The sequence below is a fragment of the Cetorhinus maximus genome, chromosome 15, assembly GCF_964194155.1.
Source record: "Cetorhinus maximus chromosome 15, sCetMax3.hap1.1, whole genome shotgun sequence".
NCBI classification, from domain to species: Eukaryota; Metazoa; Chordata; class Chondrichthyes; order Lamniformes; family Cetorhinidae; genus Cetorhinus; species Cetorhinus maximus.
This window is the reverse complement of record NC_135893.1, coordinates 55,956,033-55,965,459: the sequence shown is the minus strand read 5'-3', so window position 1 is coordinate 55,965,459 and position 9,427 is coordinate 55,956,033. Positions and strand designations below refer to the sequence as shown.

General features: G+C 42.8%; 1 long non-coding RNA gene across 1 annotated transcript in view; it reads left to right on the top strand.

Moving 5' to 3' along the window:
• The first annotated feature begins 7,629 nt into the window (after nucleotides 1-7,629).
• Nucleotides 7,630-9,427, top strand: part of LOC144690693 (uncharacterized) — a 328,087-nt gene continuing 326,289 nt past the window's right edge. The window contains exons 1-2 of the long non-coding RNA XR_013578935.1: nucleotides 7,630-7,812; nucleotides 7,912-7,967. This is a non-coding gene — a long non-coding RNA (uncharacterized LOC144690693). The remainder of the gene's footprint in view (nucleotides 7,813-7,911; nucleotides 7,968-9,427) is intronic.

The following is a 9,427-nucleotide window of genomic DNA, read 5'->3' as shown; positions in this document are numbered from 1 at the left end:
TCCTTTTTCAGTTTATTGCAGAAAGTGGCTAGCTATCAGATCTCATATGATTTTTTTTCTATCTTGTGAAGGAAAAGTATAACCCCACACACCTCACAGACCTGGGCAAATGTATTCAACAGTGAAAGATACAGAACATAACAGCAGCAACACAGCATATGTGTGTTACCGTAGTTCATATCAATAAATTATAAATACATAGCAATGGGAAATAATAGTTTGCAACCTTTGTGCTTAGCTGTGCCAACCATGGCACAGTGGGCAGAACTGTTGTCTCAAAGACAGATGGTTGTGGCTTCAAACCCCTTCTCAAGACTTCAGCACAAAATCTAGGTTAACACCCTCAGTGTTGCACTGAGTGCGGCACAGATGATGGGGCAATATTTTAAGAGTGGTGTACTGTCAAAGGATAGTGCTGAGGGAGTGCTGTACTGTCAGAGGGGCATTATTGAGGTACTATTGCAAGAACAATATTGAAGGAGTGCAGCATGGTCAGTGATGCCATCCTTTGGATGCAATGTTACCAAATGGTCCCAGGGGTGAGGGATTTTAGCTGGACGTTAGTTTAGAGAATTTGTTCTCCATGGAACAAAGGAAATTTGTTACAGGTATACAAGTTTATGATAGGTTTAGACAAATAGGTAGACAAAAAAAAGCTGTTCCCATTAATTCACGGTGGAAGGATTTGGGGACACAGATTTAAGGTTTTGGGCGGAGATGGAGGAGGGGGGTGAGGGAGAATTTTTTTATACAGTGAATGGTAATAACCTGGAACTCGCTGCTACAAGGATGGGTGGAAGCAGAGATGGTTAATGACTTCAAAGGAAATTGAATGGGCACCTGATGGCCTACTGGAAAAGAGCGGGGAAATGACACTGACTGGATTGTTCTAAAAAGAGCCAGCATGGACTCAATGGGCTGTACGGCCTCCTCCTGTTCTGAAATTACTCTATGATTATGTGATGTTGTGATCAAAAATCTAGTAAATGCCACATTCTGCAGATTTGGGATAATACATAAGGAAATTCAATTATTACTTCTGTTGTAATATGGGTTCTTTAGACGTCTCACTGGTAGCTTGAGCTTTATATATTTAAACATGAACCCTTTATTGTTAACCTTTAACTATTTACAGATCCCTGGTTACTGTCATGCATGGTGCTGTTATCTCCATGCAAGTTGACTCCAAAGTGTTCTCTCGAGACTGTTTGCTCAGTCTATTACCATGTGACTCTATGCATCAATCGTGGACGGTGCTATTCTCCAGTCACACGTTAATCCTTGATCTGCCGAACACCTTTACATTACAATAGCATGCAGACACATACAACATCATACAACATCCCCCTTTCTTCTCCAATGAAAAATTTTCCTTTTCAACAACGGAACAACATGAGCTACCCTCCAATCCTCCGGCACCTCACCCGTGGCTAAGGACATTTTAAATATTTCTGCCAGGGCCCCTGCAATTTCTACACTAGTCTCCCTCAAGGTCCGAGGGAATATTATGTCAGGCCCGGGGGATTTATCTACCTTTATTCGCTGTAAGGCAGCAAGCACCTCCACCTCTTTAATCTCTATATGTTCCATGACACTACTGCTTGTTCCCCTTCCTTCCTTATACACTATGCCAGTTTCCTGAGTAAATACTGATGCAAAAAAACTGTTTAAGATCTCCCCCATCTCGTGAGGCTCCACACATAGATGACCACTCTGATCTTCAAGTGGACCAATTGTGTCCCTTACTATCCTTTTACTTTTAATATACTTGTAGAAACCCTTCGGGTTTACCTTCACATTATCTGCCAAAGCAACCTCATGTCTTCTTTTTGCCTTCCTGATTTCCTTCTTTAGTATTTTCTTACATTTTCTATACTCTACAAGTACCTCATTTGTTCCTTGTTGCCTATACCTGCTATACACTTCTCTCTTCTTCTTAACCAGATCGCCAATATCCATTGAAAACCAAGGTTCCCTATGCCTGTTAACTTTGCCTTTAATCCTTACAGGAACATGCAAACTCTGCAGTCTCAAAATTTCGCCTTTGAATGCCTTCCACTTACTGAACACATCCTTGCCAGAAAACAACTTATCCCAATCCACTCTTCCTAGATCCTTTCTCATTTCCACAAAATTGGTCTTTCTCCAATTTAGAATCTCAATTCGAGAACCAGACCTATCCTTATCCATAATTAACTTAAAACTAATGACATTGTGGTCACTGGACCCAAAATGTTTGCCTACACATACTTCTGTCACCTGACCCGTCTGGTTCCCTAATAGGAGATCAAGTATTGCATCCTCTCTCGTTGGTACCTCTATATATTGATTTAGAAAACTTTCCTGAACATATTTGACAAACTCCAAGCCATCCAGCCCTTTTACAGTATGGGAGTCCCAGGCAATATGTGGAAAGTTAAAATCTCCTACTATCACAACTTTCTGTTTCTTACATCGGTCTGCTATCTCTCTACAGATTTGCTTCTCCAATTCTCTCTGACTATTGGGCAGTCTATAATACAATCCTATTAGTGTGGTAACACCTTTCCCGTTCCTCAGCTCCACCCATATGGCCTCTGTAGACGAGCCCTCCTGGCTGTCCTGCTTACGCACAGCTGTGATATTTTCCCTGACTAGTAATGCCACTCCTCCCCCTTTCATCCCTCCCCCTCTATCACGTCTGAAACAACAGAACCCCGGAACATTGAGCTGCCAGTCCTGCCCCTCCTGCAACCAAGTCTCACTAATAGCAATAATGTCGTAATCCCACGTGCCAATCCATGCCCTAAGCTCATCTGCCTTTCCGACAATACTCCTTGCATTGAAATAGATGCACCAATATTTCTATCCCATACAAACCTTTGATTTCTGTCTATACCTGCATTCCTCGCTTGACCTTTATCCTCCTCCACCTCACTATCTGCTCTAACACTCTGGTTCCCCTCCCCCTGCAAATCTAGTTTAAACGCCCCGGAGCAGCACTAGCAAACCTACCCGCAAGGATGTTAGTCCCCCTCCAGTTCAGGTGCAAACCGTCCCGTCAGAACAGGTCCCACCTTCCCTGGAACAGAGTCCAATTGTCCAGAAACATGAAGCCCTCCCTCCTGCACCATCTCCTCAGCCACGTATTTAGCTGCATTATCTTCCTATTTCTAGCCTCACTAGCACGTGGCACGGGTAGCACTCCTGAGATCGCAAACCTGGAGGTCCTGTCCTTCAACTTTGCACCTAACTCCCTAAACTCTCTTTGCAGGACCTCCTCCTCCTTCCTATCCACGTCATTGGTCCCTACATGGACCACGACATCTGGCTGCTCACCCTCCCTCCTGAGAATACTGAGAACTCGATCCAAGATATCGTGGACCCTGGCATCAGGGAGGCAACAGACCATCCGGGATTCTCGATCTCTCCCACAAAACCTCTTATCTGTCCCCCTAACTATCGAATCCCCTATCACTACTGCTCTCCTCTTTTCCCTCCCTCCTTTCTGAGCTGAGGGTCCAGCCTCAGTGCCAGAGACGCGACCACTACAACTTGTTCCTGGTAGGTCGTCCCCACTAACAGTATCCAAAACAGTATACCTATTGTTGATGGGAATGGCCACAGGGGTGCTCTGCTCTTTCTGTCTATTCCCCTTCCCTCTCCTGACAGTCACCCAGCTACCTGCCTCCTGACTTTTAGGGGTGACTGTCTCCCTGAAACGTCTGTCTATTACTGCCTCTGCCTCCCGTATGATCCGAAGTTCATCCAGCTCCAGCTCCAGTTCCCTAACTCGGCTTCTCAGGAGCTGCAGCTGGATGCATCTTTTGCAGGTGTAGTCACCAGGAACAATTGTGCTGTCCCTGACTTCCCACATGCTGCATTCGGAGCACTCGACTGCCCTAACTGCTGCCTCCATTACCTACTCCTAATTTAATTAAAGGAACTTACCCGGCCTTACCCCACTGGGCGCAAGCTCGTCCTCAGCCTCTGCTCGCCGAAGCCTCTCGAGCCAAAGCCTCAAAGCTCCACTCCTTCACTGGGCCGCTCACACACTGGCCGCTCCTCTTCAGCTTCCCCTCCTTTTATTTTCAATCTCCGCGCTCTGTTTAAAATGAACTTCCCTCATTCAGCGCTCTTTTTAAAATGAACTCCCCTCGCTCTCCTCACTCTGTTTAAAATGAACTCCCCTCGCTCTCCTCACTCTGTTTAAAATGAACTCCCCTCACTCTCTGCGCTCTTTTTAAAATGAATTCCCCTCGCTCTCCGCGCTCTGTTTAAAATGAACTTCCCTCATTCTGCGCTCTTTTTAAAATGAACTCCCCTCACTCTCCTCACTCTGTTTAAAATGAACTCCCCTCACTCACCGCGCTCTTTTTAAAATGAATTCCCCTCACTCACCGCGCTCTTTTTAAAATGAACTCCCCCCACTCACCGCACTCTTTTTAAAATGAACTCCCCCTCACTCACCGCGCTCTTTTTAAAATGAATTCCCCTCGCTCTCCTCACTCTGTTTAAAATGAATCCCCTCGCTCTCCTCACTCTTTTTAAAATGAATTCCCCTCGCTCTCCACGTACTTTTTCTTTTTCTTTTCTTTTTCGCGCTTCACATCTCAGTCTGCCATGTTTGGAGGAATGGTGGCAGTACTCTGTATTTCTGAAACTTGGCTATCTCCATTTGATTCACCTTTTGCACTCCTTCGAGTTGTGTTTCTCTTTATTTTTTTATTCATTCACGGGATGTGGGCTTCGCTGGCTGGGCCAGCATTTATTGCCCATCCCTGGTTCCCCTTGAGAAGGTGGTGGTGAGCTGCCTTCTTGAACCGCTGCAGTCCATTAACAACCCCTCTGCTTTTTTCTGACACTGTGGGTTTGTCCCGTTCTTTCAGCAGGGAACGTGCACTCTGTTCATTCTTAGATTGGACTTGAATTTTCTTTTCCATGGTGTCTGCCATGTTCTTGCTGGATATGTACGCCTTGCAAATGGAGCCTTTGTTTCCACTTGTTTCACAATCTCAGCCAAACATTTGTTTGCTGTTTTATTTTCAAATTGTTTTGAAAACTTATGAACCTTTTCATTCAGCTCAGCCTTTCTTTCTAGTTCTTTGCACTTCAGCGTCGGATTCACATTTTCCGATCTTATTTCTGTCTTTTCTTTCTCTGACTGCAACAGAACTTTGACCTTGTCCTTCATTTTGGATTCACTGTTGGCCTTGTCTGTCTTCGGTGAAGCCTTAACCTGTTTCAGTCCTGTGATTATCCGCTTGTAGTTTGGAAAGTTTGATGGCTTTTCCTTTCAATGCCTCCTCTTTCTCATTCAACTGCCTCTTCAGCTCTTCAGTCTGTTTCCCCTCCTGGAATATGGAACATTGCTGAGTCTTCTCTGTCAACTGGTTCTTCAGTTTGTTCAGAGTGACGTTAAATTCATTTTCCTTCTCTTCATAACTTTCCAGAGGAATGAACTTTGTCCTAGGGAATTCTTGTAGCGTGTGAAGGTCTGTCAACAGGTTTTCCTTTTCTTTGTGAAGTTTGTTTGCTTCACCTTGAGCTTTCCTGTAATTCAGCATTGTTATGACTGATGCAGTTAGTAAAGCAGAGTTATTTAAAAATCCCAGAGGGAAACTTTAAACAACTGTCATAACCAATAATTTTAAGTGTTATGTTTGAGATGCAACTCTAAATTCAGGAATCAGGCCACCAATTCTTGAGGTTTTACATTAAACTAATTGAAACATTTTATTAAGTTACACAGGTTAAAAATATATATACACATGGCTACAAATTACTACTATCATAACTTTTAACAAATTCCCAAAATAATCTCCGTTAAGGCAATAGCAACCCATAGACTTAACCAAACACCAGACAAAGCATTTTCACCTTACAAATTCAAAATGAGGTTCTTTCACTGTGGAGCCAGTTGGAGGCTTGCAGCTGCCTTTTGATCTTACATTGCCTCTGCTCTGCACACTCGAAAACTACTGAAGTTATACCTACCACCACTGATTGAATTCAAATTCTCATTGTCTCACCAGTCTCTTTGAACTTTACCTTTTAATAATGAAACCCCATTCATTGTACCAATTTTATTAGTAATATAAACATGTTGCTTGGTAGCTGTTAGAAAGGCATCAAGTTTTCACCCCACATCTTGAATGCTTTATTCAAAAAATGCAAATGCACGCTATCTCTCTTACATATCAATACCAGTACATATCAAAGCACCCAGACTAGCTGGCTTTAATCCAATTAAGACACACCCACAGACTAAACCTCTATTTTAAAAGGAAAATATTTTCCAAAATATTATATACATTAATAGCTTCATGACAGGCATACCCTCATTGAATTTCTTCTGCTGTGCTTCCATTCTGCTGTTGAAGACAGCCTTCATTTCTTCATGTTGCTAAATGGTTACACATTCCTTTTGCATTTGATCTTGAAGGACAATCAACTGTTCTTTCAACTGTTTATTTTCTTGTTGACCTCCTGCCAACTCGGTCTTGGCTTCAGTGCATCATTTCATTGCTACTGATACTTCCAATGTAGCTTTTTCTGGAGTAACATTCAACATCCTTTTTAGCTCCTTATGTTTTTCCATGGCTACATATTGATTCTTCAAGGAGTCTTTCAGGGCTGCAACTTCTTTCCATGCCTTGACTGCCTACTGTTTTGCCTGGCTGCATATCTGGTTGAGTTTTCCCAACATCTGCTTTAATTTTCCATCTGTGGAATTGAGGGCTGTTATTTCCTCTTAACACCTTTGTGTCGTCTCTGAAATCTGAAATTTGTTTGTTCAGATCTCGAATAGCTTGGCTCATTGAAGACTTCAATTTGTTATACATTTTCAAAGGTATATACTCAGCTTGAATCTTGCACTTCAAATCTTCCAGTCAGCTCTGATGTGGACATTTTCTTGTAGAACAATTTCATTCACCTTTTGCATGTTTTGCTTCTTTTGCGTTACCTCAGATAGCTTTCCTTCATTAACATCCATCTTCTCACTCCACACTGCCATCAGTGTCCCCTACTCAGGGGTATTTTGGCTCCCTGTCTCTGGGGTTTTATGTTGCCCTCACTCTGGAGTCTTTTGTCACCCTCTCTCTGGAGTCTCTTGTTGCCCTCAATGCTTTATTGGGAGTTTCCCTCTCTCTGGGGTCTTCTGTTCTCCTCGGTGCTTTATTGAGGGTGTGCTAGACCTTCTTTTAGAGTCTGCACTCTCCACAACTTGAGTTTGAAATTTCTGTCAAGGCCTTTTAATGTTGCAAGCATTGATCTATACATTGGCTATGGAGTACTTCACCAACAAATAAACCAAAGACGAATCAGAACTTATCAACTTGTACTTCTTCTGATTCCTTATTTAATCCTGTAGTTTTCCTATAAACTAAAAATTGTCTTCTCCAAGACTCCCACTTTTGGGTCTGGTTTTGACCTTTCCATAGTACAATTGCGTCTGGCTCTTCTAATTTACTGTCCATGGCATTTTTTTCTTGTAGTTACCGCTTTAAATGTCATTGCCCCTTTAAGACTGTCAGTGACGTAACCTTTTTTTTCACTCAGGCTGTCTGCAGCTGTCAACTTTCTGCGCTTTGAGTCTCCTGCACGTTTTTGGGTTTTTGGCGGGCTCTCCAGTGATCGTGACTGCTTTTGATTTTGAACTTCTAAACTTTCAGGGTAGGAGTCTAGCTTTTCCCTGCCATTCTTTTCCTTTTTTTGCAGGTCCTCCTCTTTGGAGTTTTGGTGAGCTCGTGGTCCAATTGAGCCCTTTTTTAATTTAAAGCAACATCACTTTTCTCCTCTGCATTGCCTGCCCTTTGTTTTTTCTTTCAGGTAACTTTTCAGTTCTTTACTCTGCAGTTTTTCTTCTTAAACTTTTGACTCTGACAGCCGATTTTTATTTAACTTCTTTTGTTTTTAATTTCGGTGCAGCATTGCCACCTTTGCTGCAACCTGCTGAGCCCTGGGACCACCACCTATTCTATAATGTAAGTACAGCTTCTTTGTTATAACTCTGCTCATCATTTCATAAACCATCTGGGGTCTTTGACCCTACGTTACTCAGGGTCCTGCAATTTTTGTAGTTTAGCGCACCATCTTGTGATCTAATTAAGTGTCTTAACCCAGTGTCACTCAGGATCTTGCTTTTTTTTAAATTTTTTTGCTCACCTGTCTTTGTGGTCTGACCAGGTTTTTTTTCCTTTTTGCTCTGCGTCACTCAGGGATCTTGCAATAAACTTCCAGTCACTCGAGTGGATTCCTCAACTTCTAAGTCTGTAGTGAAGCTTCTTCAATTCTCTCCTCATGATTTCTTGTTAGGTGCAGATCTCTCTATTTTGACTTTAGCTGTTTTTAGTTTCTCATACCTTGGGATACTCTTCTGGGCTTATTGTTTAAAATGCTGCCACCTTTCAACCATGTTGTAATATGGGCTCTTTAGCTGTCTCAATGATGAGATTTAAGACTTATATATTTAAACATGAACCCTTTATTGTTAAACTTTAATTATTGATAGATCCCAGGCCACTGTCATTTATGGTGCTGTTACCTCCATGCAGGCTAATACCAGGGTGTTCTCTCTAGACTGTTCTCTCAGTCTATTGCTATGTGACACTATGCATCATACCATTGGCGGTGCTATTCTCCAGTTCACATTAACCCTTGCTCTGCTGAGCACCTTTACATTACAATGGTATGCAGGCACATCATTACCTAAGGGGCACTTCTTAAAGCATTATCACTCACTAATCTTTCTGCGATGGGCACAGCCCCAGTCATAGGCAACCTGTGTCCCTCGGATTCTCACATTTCATGTCACCATCTCCTTCCCTTTATGCTCAATCTCTTGCATGTACAGAATGTACCATAGCAAAATCCCCTCTCACCTCAGAGCCGGAACACATCATTGATTTTTAGAACTCTCACTTCTGAGTCAAAAGGTTATGCATTCAAGTGCCACTCCAGGGAACTGAGCACAAAATCTAGGCTGATACTATAGTATTTTGGAAACACTGCACTATTGGAGGTGCCACCTGCTCTTTCAGTAAAAGGTCCCATGCCACTATTTTGAAGAACAGCAGGGGTGTTTTCCCTTGTGTCCTGGCCAGTATTCATCCCACAAAAGACATCACAATAAAGATTACCCAGTCATTATCATGTTACTCTTAGTGGGATCTTGGGCCTGAACTTCCTCGGAGTGGCAATCAGCATCGGATTGCCACTCCGATCCCAATCTCTTGCCTGAAATCCTACCTTTCTCGACCTTATGACTCAAGCTGGGTGATGTCAGAGTTGTGCAGCACATCAGCGGGGCCTAATGTCAAGTGCAACTCTGGGAGACACGCACCCTTTTTTTAAAAGCACTACCTGGCGTGAAGCAAGTAAGTTTAAAGATCCAGCGAAGTTTAAAGCTTGACAGGCCAGGGAAAAGGCTAGTGTATAAAGTAAG